The 14,608-nt window shown below is 38.2% G+C and overlaps 1 pseudogene; it reads right to left on the bottom strand.

Moving 5' to 3' along the window:
• Positions 1–1,061: 1,061 nt before the first annotated feature.
• LOC132228429 (ribose-phosphate pyrophosphokinase 1-like) lies at positions 1,062–2,366 on the bottom strand (annotated as a pseudogene).
• Between the last annotated feature and the right edge of the window lie 12,242 nt (positions 2,367–14,608).

Raw genomic sequence — 14,608 nt, forward strand, 5'->3', positions numbered from 1 at the left:
ATATAGCTAAAGTTTAGAATATTTTAAGGTGTTGTGGTTTTAAAATCAAGTTATTAGCTTAACATATATGTAGATAAGGTCATATTTATCCAATGAGAACCAGAATTTTACTTTCCATAATGTTTGGGGGTGTCCATGAAGTGGCATTAATGATATTCTTTTTTTTTGTAATATATTTTATTGATTTTTTTACAGAGAGTAGGGGGGAGGGATAGAGTTAGAAACATCGATGAGAGAGAAACATCAATCAGCTGTCTCCTGTACACTCCCAACTGGGGTTGTGCCCACAACCAAGGTACATGCCCTTGACTAGAATCAAACCTGGGACCCTTCAGTCCGCAGACCGACGCTCTATCCACTGAGTCAAACCAGTAGGCATTAACAATATTCTTTTTTTTTTTAGACCCACAATCACACACAGATACTTTATTAGTTTCCTCTACACGAGCTAGTAACATCAATCTTTTAACAGAAACCTCAGGTCATTTGAGAGGCCAAATAGATCCAAGAAAATAATATGAAAATTAAATACTTAAATTAATCAAAAGGCAGTACAAAACCACCTAGAACCTTCTACCACAGTGATAGTGGGCTAAGATTAAGCTACAGCAAAATAATCTCATGTAAATGTTAAAGAATACACAGCAAAAAGTGAGGTTTGCTTTCCAGAAGACTATGGTACAATGATCATTTGGGTCCAAGAAGGTATTTATCCAGGAAAATGTCAAGATGGTTGAAGGCCAAACCAAATGGAGAAGGAACAGGTACAAAAGAGACTAAGCGACAGTATCCTAGCAGAGGTTGAGGGATCAGGCTCTTTTCCTCCCAAGAAGTATCTGCTTGCACTGTGTGCTGCCTTCCTTCCCTCAGGCTCCTACCTGAGAGCTGCCTGCCTTACAGGGAATCAGCAACCAGAGCTGGATTCTGGGCTGCCTAGGGCTCTTGTAATTTAGTATAGACCTTAGAGAACTTGTCTCATGTTAAGGGGGGTTGGGAGTTAGTTTGGCTTTGTTCTTTTTATTTTGTTTATTTTTTTCGGTTGGCTCTGTTGCTAGTAGGAATCCCAGAAACATTCACGTGAAAAGTAGTCTGAGCTTCCCCAAACACATTCAAGCACCCCCACACAACACCCTTCAAAGTCTGAAATCTTGCAGAAGCTGAGTGATAGTTAAAGCTGCAAGGCCCACAAAATCAAAGAAGCCAGAACGAGACAATGCAGGTAGGAAACCTCAGTAGTCTCAATCTGTCTTTCCCTAATTTTGGAGAAAAGTTAATATACCTGAAATGGGATGTAGAAAGCTACTGGAGCAAGCTGGGGCTTCTGCTGAATTTTTCATCGAACACCAAGGGAAAACAAGGGAAGGGGTTCACTTTATTGTTTAAAAGCCTCAGAAGTTGTTCTATTATAAAGGGACATGGCTGAACAGGTAGGAAACAGATTCCCCATTGTGAGTTCTCCTGATGGCTTCTGCAAGAATCATGGAGATGTCGATCACCTGTATTTTGGAGCAATGCTTCCTGTTATCCTCCTGAGGGATGGTATTGGTGACCACTATTGCTTTGAAGCATGCATTATTAATGCGAGAAATGGCGGGGCCAGAAAAGATTCCGTGAGTCAAGATAGCATAAACTCTGGTGGCTCCAGCTGAAAGAAGTTTGTCAGCTGCATGGCAGATGGTGCCACAAGTGTCAGCCATGTCATCCACTAGAATGGCCACCCGATCCTTCACGTCTCCTACCAGCACCATGCGGTCCACTTCACTGGCCTTTCGTTCTTTATGAATCAAGGCAAAGTCAACATTCAACTGGTCTGCAACGGAGGTCACTCTCTTAGCTCCCCCGGCATCGGGTGAGACAATAGTGCAGTCCCTCCACTCAGATATATTCTCCCTTATCCACTTCAGGACAGCTGGTTCTGCATACAAATTGTCCACAGGGATATCAAAAAAGCCCTGAATTTGAGAAGCATGAAGGTCCATGGTGATAATATGATCGGCACCTGCGACGGGGAGCATGTTTGCAACAAGCTAGGCTGAGATCAGAGCCCGGCTCGTATCCTTCTTATCCCGCCGGGCATACGGGAAGCATGGGCTGACTGCAGCCACCCGGCTGGCGGAAGCAATCTTACAGGCACTGATCATGATCAAAAGCTCCATTAGGTTGTCATTACTTTCACCACAGCCACTCTGAACGATGCAGACATCCTCTCCACGGGCACTTTCGCCAATTTCAACACAGGTCTCCCGGTTGCTGAATTTCTTAGTCCCCACCTTGCCTGGCTCCAGGCCCAGGCGGTCAGCAATTTTCTGGGACAAGTCCTGGTGGGAGCTGCCCCTGAAGATTTTGATATTCGGCATCGTGGCCAACGACCCAGGCACTCTTTGCTCAGTGATCACTGCTGCTGCAAGTCCTGAACCAAAGTCAGCCCAGAGACCTGGTACTAAACTCATTGCTACTCCGCCATCTTATGTTCCCGCCGGGCGTGCGGCTCTAAATTCGCATTAACAGTATTCTTAATTCAGTTGTCATTTGTAGTCAGTTGAAGTATTTCCTACAGAGTTTTAACACTGTGAAAATAGAGATGAGAAATTTAATAATGGACAATACGATTTTCAGTTGATAAGATAAAAAAATACATATATCCTTTTAGAAAAGCAAGATAGTTAAGTGATGGAACCTATTCATTTTTTACTTATTTAAGAAATTAAAGCCCTAGAGGGCCTAGAGGCAGGCACCCTCAGGAGCAAGCCCATGTCCTCTCTTCTCGAGCATGAACTTTCTCCTGAGCACTAGGGATCCCCATAAGACTTACAAATGGGGGAGCAGCACACCTCCTCCAGGGCCTACCCCTGAACATGTCTCCAAGGCCCCCTTAGCTCACTTCTTTCCCAGAAGGTTTGTAGGGAGACAAAGAGCCGCCGCTGCTCTCTCCTGTTGCTTCTTCTACCCTAAGTCCTTCCTTTGTTTCACTATCCCCAGCTTTAGTAAACATGCTCTCAAAATATTAAACGTACCTTTATGTAGTCAGCAGCTACATAAAGCTAAACCACAATTGCTATTTATGTCTTCTAATTTGATCTCTTATTTTTAACTTTGGGGATTATGTGATTTCAACACATTTTCCTCTTACCTTTCTTATGATTAAGTAAAATTAAACTTCCAAGTAAGTTTATATAAAAATTGTTAAGATTTTTATCTTCTTAGATAATGGATATGTGGATTTTAAATGGTGAATCCTGGCATCCTGTTAAATCCTACCTCATTGATTTTCAGTAAATTTCCTCAGCCTAATAATATTTTTAATCCTGCACATTTATAACTCACAGATATGTATCACCCACCAATTAAATAAATATGCGTTTTGATCTTTACCCAAATCATTAAAGAAAATAGAGAACAAGATATACAGCTCATAGTACAATTTCAGAAACACACCTTCAGTAGCTCCCTTTTACATCCTTTGCTTATTTTCATTCAACTATTAATTGTCAAATACTTATGAGGAAGTAGTTATAGCCTATTCTCATTATTTATCATACTTATGTTCTAGAAAGTCATGGCAGACACTGAATTAGCAAATACTGACTGGTTCATTGCTCTGAGAAAAAAATGCGAGATTAGTTTTCTGCGAACTTCTGGCCACAATATTTCCATTGACCAATGAATGCATAACTTTGTTTTATAAGTGCTTCTGTTTAAAGACACCTTGTTTAATATCTATTGTTCATTCAGTAGCATTAAAGTCACAACAACAACACTATAACTCATGCCTGAAGGAGATTATCTAACACAGGTATTTTCTCAGCAAGGAACATCACAGGCTGCTTCTACTTAGGGAACCTAGGCAGCACTCACTTGGAAACTATTTTAAACAGAAAAAATACCACCAAGAAAAAGCACAAACGTGTGACACTATAGGCTGTGAAAAGACACTAATTCACAGTACGAGAACTTAATCAAGAAGACAAACATGACCATGCTGATCTCATATGAGAATCTGTGCATTGGGCGGCTCCATATTTTTACAGCTCTGTACATGCAAATGCTTATGAAGACCTGAAAGTAGTATTGATTTTGGAGTTAAAATAACTGTTAGAAAGTAGGTGAACTCAAAAATACAAAACATGCAAGTAGAGGAGCAATTGCATGTGTGAGGCACCGCCCTGAATGCTTCTGAGCGAAGTCAAATAAGACCTCTTATGCTCCTTCACTGAGCTTTGATCTTTGAGTACATTGGAAAGTTCAATTGTCACAAGTGTCTTTATAACTTACTCCCTTCACTCTTTGCACAGACATTCATTAGTAAAGGAGTATGTTACTTTATTTTGGGAGGGATAGCAGAGATCAAAGAATAGGATGTGGTTCCTGTCCCCACCGAGATCCCAGTGAGGGATCTCACTGGGACATGAGCCAGTGAGAATACTACCAGTGTGATGCTCTGAATCAGAAAGCTCAGGTTGCAACTGGGACTCATGGAAAATACACCATGTGCTCATTGTGTACAGATTAATCATGTCTTGGTAGACAAGACCTTAAATCTGAAACTTGAAGAAATATGAATTAAAAACCTCCAAGTAGACATTGAGGGGCACAATAATGAAAATGAAAATAGACATCCAAAAGTTTGAAGGTAAGAAACAGAAATAGAAAGTAGTACAGCAATTAGCAGTGGGAAGTGACAGAAGTTAACGTGTGGGATTATTGTGAAAGGGGAAAATGATAACAGAGAAGCAGTGTAATCAGTAGCCAGATGAAAAGCTCTAACATCAGTTAACTTTCCAAGGGCAATGAAAATAGGAAATAAAAATGGCAGGACTAGAATTAGTATTTATGATGACAGTTTTGCTCCCGATTTGAGATTCATTGGGGATGCCTGGGGGAGCAAGTAAAGAGGGAGATAAGGCCCTGGTAGGCAACAAGTTCTGTAAGAGGCTTTTCAGTAATCCTAGTGAGAGATGATACGACATGGTCTGAGGAAGGGGAGGAAAAGTGAAATTTAAGACCAATGGATTAATTTAAAAGATATATAGGAGTTGAAGTCATCTGGATTCGGTGATTGATTGGATGTGGGTAGTGGTTGTTGTGAAAGGCATTCCACTTTGGGTGCAGAGGTTTGTGCGTGCAGAAAACAACCATTATCAATGAAATAACATCCCTCCCTACCCACCAGACAAAGAGTAGGCTTGCTTTCCACTCCCTGTGAAACTCAGTTTTCCTCCATTTTCACACAATCCACTGAATGCGCAGGTATCCATCTAGACTGATATACACTGCCCATGGAAATTGGAAGGTCATGGAAAAATGGTATGAACCAGAAGTTCTGGCAGCAGTGGCTTCCTCTTCCTCCTCCTCCTCCTCCCCCTCCTCCTCCTCCTCCTTCTTCTTCTTCCTCTTCTTCCTTTTCTTAGTAGGATTTGTTTATTTTTTTAATTTATTTCTTTTTCTTGAGTGATAAAGTTCTCTTTTTTTGACTCAAGATTCACATATCCCCTGACAATAGTTTGTTAGCTTGGAAATAAGGTAAATTCCAAGACCCTTCACAGTTCCTAACAGTGGTTAAATAAGGAGGTAGGAATCATTCCATAGTTTCTGATTTGTGTTACTCAAGATCACTTGGATAGGAGTCTTAAGGTGGAATGTGAGATTAAGTGAGCAGAAAACAAGACCTGTATTTGAAATGTTGACTTTGAAATGTCTGAAGCAACTTCATGAAGAGAAGCCCAAGCAAGTTTTACATGTAGACCTATGTTGACAAGGAGATAGATAAAATATTAGGGATTTTTAGATTATAATTTAATATATAAAAGAATATGAGATATCCCAGAGAAAATATCTATACTGGTTAAAAACAAGTTATAAAACAAAATGCAAAACCATATGCGCATTTAAGGGATGATTTGCAAAGAAACAGAAAATCAGGAAAATTTGAAGGTACAAGAAGCAGGCAATGGAATTGGTTAAAAAGAAAGTACTCTACAGTGTGAAATGATGCCAAACCATTAAATGAGCATTGAATTTAAAAATAATATGGTCATTGATAACTTTAACATAAATGCTTTTTATAGACTTGATGAAAGTAAAAATCTAATATATATGTTATATAATAAATGGCTTGTAAGGAAGTAAAAACAACTAGTTAAAATGAAAGGGGAGAGATATGATGGTGGTGAAGAATATAGAAAGGGGTTTATTTCTTAAAAGTGAAAAATATTTGAGCATATTTGGGTTTAAATGAGAAAAGATGCTAACTAACATTTATTGAGAAATGCTTCTTTAAAATGGTAGATGTTATTAGCTTTTTGACACTGTTTGCTATTATATAACAAAGGTATAAAATTGTAGATACTGCTCTAACTGGTTTGGCTCAGTGGATAGAGCATCAGCCTGCGTACTCAAGGGTCCCAGGTTCAATTCTGGTCAAGGGTATGTACCTTGGTTGGGGGCATATACCCAGTAGGGGGTGTGCAGGAGGCAGCTGATCTATATTTCTCTCTCATCGATGTTTCTAACTCTCTATTCCTCTCCCTTCCTCTCTGTAAAAAATCAATAAAATGATTTTAAAAAATAATAAAAGAAAATTGTGGATACTAATAGGAGAAAGACAATCTGTTGGCTTCTCTTTATTCAGTACTGTAAAAAAGAGAGTTTATCAGCAAAGAGAAGGAGCAGGTAGAGCAGTCAAAAGTGTGAGTAAAGGGTTGCTATGCAGAGAGAACACTTTGTAAAGTATAGATTGTCTAACCACAATGCTGTACACCTAAATCAAATACAAAATAATATTGAATGTTAACTTTTTGAAAAAAATAAAAAGAATGGTAGAGAGAGCTGGCGAAACATATACAATAGGATAACTGAGAGTAGAGTTGATGTTGAAAACCATAAATTAACAAAAGAAGGTGTTTTGGAAAATTTGAAATATTTCTAGGGCAGCCTTCAGCACTATAGTAGTGTCATTCTATAATGTGGATTAGAGATGAAAGACCTTTGAATTGATGGAATGAAGGGACTTTCACTGTTTGATAGAAAAGCAATGAAACTGCTTAGCTGACTATACTGACAAAAAAATGCCAATTCTTTGGATGATAAGCTGTATCAATTTGGGTTAAAAAAAAAAGGAAAAAGAGAAGCTGAAGGGATCAAATTAGAATAAATAAAAGGCCTGGATGTTTCAATAAGGTTAAGAAAATTACTAGTGTGAATTTAAGTTGCAAATTAGATGACAGAATTTTCATGCATTGGGATATTGAATTGTGGAGTCCATATATTAGTAAAGCAGTTTTGATTCCTTTATTAAATAAATATTTACTGAGCTCCTCTTGCATTCTGATAAATGTTATATATGTCAGGGATATCCTAGTGTAAAAGTTAAAATGCCTACCCTCTGGACTCTATAGTATTACAAAAGAGAAGAATTTATCACAATTTGATTTGGTGAGTATGCCTCCATATATCTTTCAACATGTGTGTGTCTAATTATATTGCTTTTCCTTTGTAAAAAAAAAAAATAATTATACTAAAAATGCTGTTTTCCAATTTGTTTTTCTCTCAATAGTCTCTTGTACATATCTAGATCTAACTTATTACCTTTAACAGTTATAGAGTATAGTGTAAAAGTAGCATAAATCTTCTTTGATGAAATTTACATTTTTGATTTTCCAATTTATCTCTACTATCTTAATTGAATTTGAGTGAATCTATTGGAAGGATAAATAAATAGAAGTAAAAATATCATATCAAAATGTGTGAGGATTTTTATTTTTAAAAAATATAACAAATTATCACCAACATGCCAACTTTATACTCACTAACAGTCTTATACACATTCCTATTTCCTGTATTCTTACTAATACAAGGTCTTCTCCATTTTTTATTAACTGTATCCGTGAAAAATATATAATATTGTTTTATAATTTTTGTTTTTTGATTCTATTTTTAAATTTTTAATAATTTTGAGAAATTATTTTTATGATTTGTTTACATTTTGTATTTCCTTTGCTGTAAACTTCTTATCTTTGTCCATATTTTCTATTGGACTGTTGTCTACCTCTTAATGAGTCATAATTATATATCATTCAGACTATATTTTGATACAATATTTTTTCTATAATATATTGGCATTTCAAAACACATGAAAAATATTTTATTTAACCTCTCATGTGTCTCTAAAAAAGCACAGTCTTATAATAGTAACACTTGTAAAGCACAGAGTCTGCATATTTCAAATACTAAATTGTACCCTATCTTAATAGTTATTCAGATATGATTTTGATAGGAAGGTTTGTTTATGGAATCAAATCTAAAAGTGTTTCATAAAACTTGTCATCTGAAATCCTGCCATATAAATGATAAGAACAAAAATAGTCTGTCAGGATTATGCATTTTAATTAAAAGATTTGCCTGCAAACTTAATTTGGGGAGTTAAATAAGAAATAAAATTCTCTAGTAAATATACTTATTAGAATTTAAAAGACAGGCTAAATAGGTATGCTTTGTATTCCCAACATCCTCCAATTATACTATATTCATTTCCATCTTTAAGCTTTTATGAATACATGTCATGCATGTGAATTAAGCTTCCAGATTCTATTATGAGTTAACTATACACTTCAATACAGGGAAATTGTCATTTGTGTTACCAGAACCAGTGATTATTTCTCTAGCAGATTTGGTTATTTGTTATTTGATAGCTGTAATCATAGGGTAATAACTTTATCCATCTTGTTTACCACCTAATCTCAGTGACCACACTAGTAGGTAGCAAATAGCTGACATATGAGTTTGGATGAATAAACTCAACTGATATTATTCACTTTTGATATTTTTTAACAGAAACATGTATGTATATAAAACAATTCAATCCTAAAGGATACATATAATTCATTTTAAATAGTAGACTATTAAAATCAAATTTCTCAATATATATAAAACATATACACTTTCTAAAAATGCTGCTAATAGTGCATTTGCAAATTCTTTCTGTTCTATTGTCTTCTAAGACATTGATTGCAGGCTTTCTCCCTTATACAAAAGCAAGTTTACAGTTGTGAGTATGCAAAACTGAGTTTATTTTATTTATTAACTATAGTATTATTCGTTGTTATCTTTATATTTAAAACCCTAATATGCAAATAGACCAAACAGCAGAACAACTGGTTGCTATGACATGCACTGACCACCAGGGGGCATGCACAGAACATGGCAGGTATAAGATGGGGTGGGATAGTGGAGCAGGTAAGCAGACTCACCAGACCAAGGCGGGGTGCCAGTTGCTATCATCGGGGTGAGCCTCTGGTGGTTACTGAAAATTCTTTGCTCCCTCATGCTGTGGTCCCACCTGGTGCTCACACCTGCTGCCAGCAGTGGCCCTGCTCACACCTGCAGCAGACACCGGAGCTGCCACTCACATCCATGCTGGCATCCAGCACCGGTCCTGATCACTAGGCGCCGTCAGCAGGTGCAAGAGGTGGCTGCAGACCCTGATCACCCCTGAGGGCTTCTCCATCTCCCCCTGCTCCTGAAGGGTATTCTGGGCAGCAGCCGCCGCTTGCACCCGCCTCTGGCGCTGGCCCCAATGGCTCCGCGCCATCAGCGGGTGTGAGTGCACCTGGCATCATCATCCTGTGGGAGCAGCGACAGCGGGAGCAGGGCTGCCAGAAGATAGGGGACCAGGGGCCACAGTGGCAGGGGCCGGGTGGGGACATGGAGGATGGGCGAGAACCGCTCCTATGTCCACTGCAGCCTCATGGCCCACAGTTCCTTTCAAGATGCATGAATTCATGCACTGGGTTCTTAGTTATTAATAACCTACTTTTGCCCATCCCTTTATTTTTTTCTTTTATGCAGCTAAACTTTATGTCTTTTTAGAAGGTAAAAAAAAAAACACCAAAAAAAACAGAATACTGTTTGATGGATAAAAATTGCATATTTGAAAACTACAACAGGGTTCTATAGAGATGAAGATACTGAAGCTAGCCGACACCTCAGAAATTAAACTGCCTTCTCATTTGGTATATGTTCCCATTTTACTGGCTGTGTAACTTATGGCAAAACCTTAGAGAGCAACCATGTCTTTGAATATACTATGCTTTTCTGATACACACAGACCATGGATAATAATAATTATCCCAGCATAATTTTACTAAATAAATAAGAAGTTATGTTTCTACCCTATTTGTTTTTATTAGGAAAATTTTTAAATCTTTTTAAAAATTTCTTTATTGATTAAGGTATTACATATGTGTCCTTATCCCCCATTACCCCCTAGCCCCCCACTCATGCCCTCACCCCCCTGTTGTCTGTGTCCATTGGTTAGGCTTATATATGCATGCATACAAGTCCTTTGGTTGATTATTGGGAAAATTTTATAACTAAAAAGTTTGTATCAAAGTTTCTTCATCTCAAAATCTCAAAGTAATTGTAACAAGCTCTCTACCTGCATTCTTGGGTTTTCACATAATATAATTGACAGTAATGCTAATATAATTATCATCTCAATATAAATAAGAATAATGGCACAAATAAAATTAATATGTTTAGAATACATTATCTAACCCATTCATTTAAGCTCTATCATTTGAATTTTTTAAACAAGAAGATATATTTTTCTGTTACCTTTTGTTAACCAATATGTTTATGTTGGCAAAAAACAATCTATCTTACCTAATAATAGACAAACATGTAAATTATCCATCCCTCTGCTACTCTCACCAGCCAATCAGGAGAGTATGCAAATTAACCCAATAATGATGGCAGTTAATTTGCATACTTAGGGGAGAAGTGGCGGAGTGAAGACTGAAGGCTCCGTCCCGATCCGCAAAGACTGAAGGCTCTGGCTGGAGCAAAGGCCTGGGTCCCCAGTGCCTGAGGAAAACTGGTGCCAGCAGCCAGGGGGAAGGAAGGTCTATTGCATGGATCTCTTCATGCAATGGGCCTCCAGTATATATATATAAAAGCCTAAGCGACCATCTGACCTTTCGACCATTTGACTGGGAGCTATGACGCACAATGACCACCAGTGGACAGATGCTCAATGCACAGGCATGGGAACATGGAACAGACTGATGTATCTCAAAGGGAAGGGGGGGGAGGGCAGGAATAGATTAACCAAAGATCTTATATGCATACTATTCATGCACCTGTGGGTCCTTTGGCCTGACCTTTGGGTATTGGGCCCAAACCAGTAGTCTGACATCCCCTGAGGAGTCCTGAATTGCGAAAGGGCATAGGCTATGCCAAGGGACACCACTGGTGCACTAATCAGTGCACCAGGCCTCTAGTAATGCAAATAATTATCTGTAAAACTAAGGTAAAAATTGATTGTTAGGAGACAATACTCACTTTATATGAATTTAATAGTATTTCTATTAATAATAAAGATCAAATAAAGCAAAGTAAAATGCAAGGTAAGCAGTCACTATATTACATGGTGCCCAAAAACATATTATTTATTACCCAATTAAATAGAAAATATACATTACATATATATATATATATATATATATATATATATATATATATATATAATTTTAGAGTAAATTTTCTCTAATCTTGATAAAAAATATGCTTCCAAGTTGTAAAATTTCAAGGTAAGTTATTCAAATTTATAAAATTCATTGATCGCAGTCAATTTTCAGTTTTTTGGGTTTTTTTTTTTTTTTTTGGTCCACCACATAACTATTTTATTTATTTTTACCATTTTGTTTTTAAAGTATTACATATGTCTCCTTTTTCCCGGTTTTTCCTGGATTGGCGCCTCCCCAGCTACTCCCACCCCCCGGTCAAGCGCCTACCACCCCAGTGTCCCTGCTCTCCATTGGTTATACCAATATGCATGCACACAAGTCCTTTGGTTGATCTGTTACCCCCTTTTCCCACCCTCCCCTGTGGTTTGATGGTCTCTTCGGTGTTTCTCTGTCTGGATCTATTTTTGTTCATCCGTTTATGTTATTCATTATATCCCACAAATGAATGAAATCAAGCCTGTATTAGTTTTTCAAGATTATCAGAGCTTTGGAATTTCCTGTTTTTATTTTGTTTTACTTGCCTTGAACTGCTAATTGAAAAATTAATGAAATGATCAAAGAGTAGATGGGAAATTTTTAAAAAGGCAAATATGTACATATCTTTTCCTTTATGAAAGGGACAATTTACAGTCAATATAAGCAAATAAATTGATTTGTGTTATTAATTAACTACAAGCATGGTGCACAAAAATTTGTGAACTTAGGGAGGTCCCTCAGCTGGGCCTGTGCCCTCTCACAGTCTGGGACCCCTCCGGGGATGTCAACCTGCTGGCTTAGGCCCGTTCCCCAGGGGATCAGGCCTAAGCTGGCAGTCAGACATTCTTAGCGCTGCTGAGGAGGCAGGAGAGGCTCCCACCACCACCGCTGTACTGGCAGCCATCAGCCTGGGTTGTGGCTGAGCAGATCTCCCCCTGTGGGAGCACACTGACCACCAGGGGGCAGCTCCTGTATTGAGCATCTGCCCCCTGGTGGTCAGTGTGTGTCACAGTGACCAGTCATTCCTAGTCATTCTGCTGTTAGGGTCAATTTGCATATTACCCTTTTATTATATAGGATAGAGGCCTGGTGCATGAGTCGGGGCCGGCTGGTTTGCCCTGAAGGGTGATCCGGATCAAGGTTGGGATCCTGCTTGGGTGCCTGGCTAGTCTGGGTGAGGGGCTGAAGGCCTTTATCAGACTGGCCACACCCACTTCAGGGTGGGAGTCCCCGCTGGAGTGCCTGGCCAGCCTGGGTGAGTGGCTGATGGCTGTTTGTAGGCTGGCCAAGCCTCCCAGCGAGAACCCTCACCCCATGAGGTTGTGGCCATCCTTGGTGAGGGGCTGATGGCTGTTTGCAGGCTGGCTCCAGCCCCCAGCCACACAAGCTCCCAGTGGAGGCTGGCTGGAAGCAGGTATCTGGGATTTATTTACCTTCTATAATTGAAACTTTTTTTGCCTTGAGCAGAGGCCATAGTCAGCCAGGGCAGGCGGGAAGCTTAGCTTCCTCTGTCACCAGGGCAACCAAGCCTCCTGCTTGCTCCAGCTCCATGGCTGCTGGCCACCATCTTGATTGGGTGAATTTTCATATCATTGCTCTGATTGGCTGGTGGGCATGGCTTGGGTGTAGTGGAGGAGCGGAAGGGAGAGGAAGGGAGAGGGCAAGAGAGATAGAAACATGAATGATGAAAGAGAATCATGGATCTGCTGCCTCCTGCACTACCTATACTGGGGATTGAGCCTGCAACGCAAGCATGCGCTCTGACCAGAAATTGAACTGTGACCTCCAGGTTCATAGGTCAAAGCTCAAGCACTGAGCCACGCTGGCTAGGCCAGACTTTACTTTTGATTTCTATATATCAACTACATATAAAATAAGTAGTATATGTAGTTGATCTTATATATTTATATATAAAATGGAGATTTTGATGAAAAATATCTGGCATAAACCAGAAAAATAGTACAAATTATATTAAAATGAAACAAAGTACCATCTTCAAATGTACTTAAGAACACATTTGGTAATGGCTCCGCTATGCTATCTTCCTTAGACAATATCTAAAATCTCTGTTCAGTTTAGACATTCCATTTTATGGCAACTTTGACATTTAAGATGGTGAACAAAGAAAAATGATAACCAGAAACCATGTCACATGGATAATCAGTAAAGAAAAATATTTATACTATAGAAAAAATTTTTTTTCAGGAAAAATATTGTAACCAATAAGTGTCACATGGAATTAGATGCATTCTTACTTTGGGTATACTAGAGAGGCAAAACAGATTAGATAAATAAAAGTTATAGAGAGGAAGATATTTTTCACTCATAATAAAGGATTTTCTAAAACTTCATGTTATAGAACAATGGAATTGGAAATTTTATGAGGTGACATTTTTCTATAAGTGTATATATTTAAGAAGAAAATGCCTAAGTTGTTAGAGGAGATTCTCAAATTGGGTAGGAGATGAAGTTGATAAATTTCTATTCAAATTGTTAGTAATTGGGGTTACCAGTTGGACCTTGGTTCTTTTTTGTCAACTCAGAAAAAATTTTAAGCTTAATGGAAATGTAAGTAAAGCAAAATGGGATTTATTAAAGATCCGTTTGAAAAAGAGAGAAAGGCCCATTTCTGCCCTGGTTGCAAATCTCATGGGGTCCCTTAGAGGTTGGGGGATTCATGCCATTTGTGAAAGGAAAGGAGAAAAGAAATGGTGTTGGCTCGCAGGAGAGAGCATGACCTCAAATTCCTGAGTTTTAAAGAGGGATTTAAATTGCAAAACATTCAATTAATCAGTAAGCTGTATATGTACTTGGCAAACTTTTTTATTTAACAAAGGTGCTTCAAAATGAAACATGATACTTAAATCATGTTGCAGGATGAACTAAAACATATTAAGCTGCATTTAAATTTATTTCTGCTTTTTAATTTATAATTATTTTTAATTCATTATTAATTTTTTAGTAAGTTATACTCAGATATTTTTGTACAGTGCATAAAATAGAGCTTTTAAAACTCAGGCATGTCTAAATTCAAATTACCTAAAATTGCTGAATTCTCCTGTACTAAAATAATATCACAACTTTTAATGTCAGTTTCTTCATCTTTAATG

The sequence above is a fragment of the Myotis daubentonii genome, chromosome 2 (genome assembly GCF_963259705.1).
Source record: "Myotis daubentonii chromosome 2, mMyoDau2.1, whole genome shotgun sequence".
NCBI classification, from domain to species: Eukaryota; Metazoa; Chordata; class Mammalia; order Chiroptera; family Vespertilionidae; genus Myotis; species Myotis daubentonii.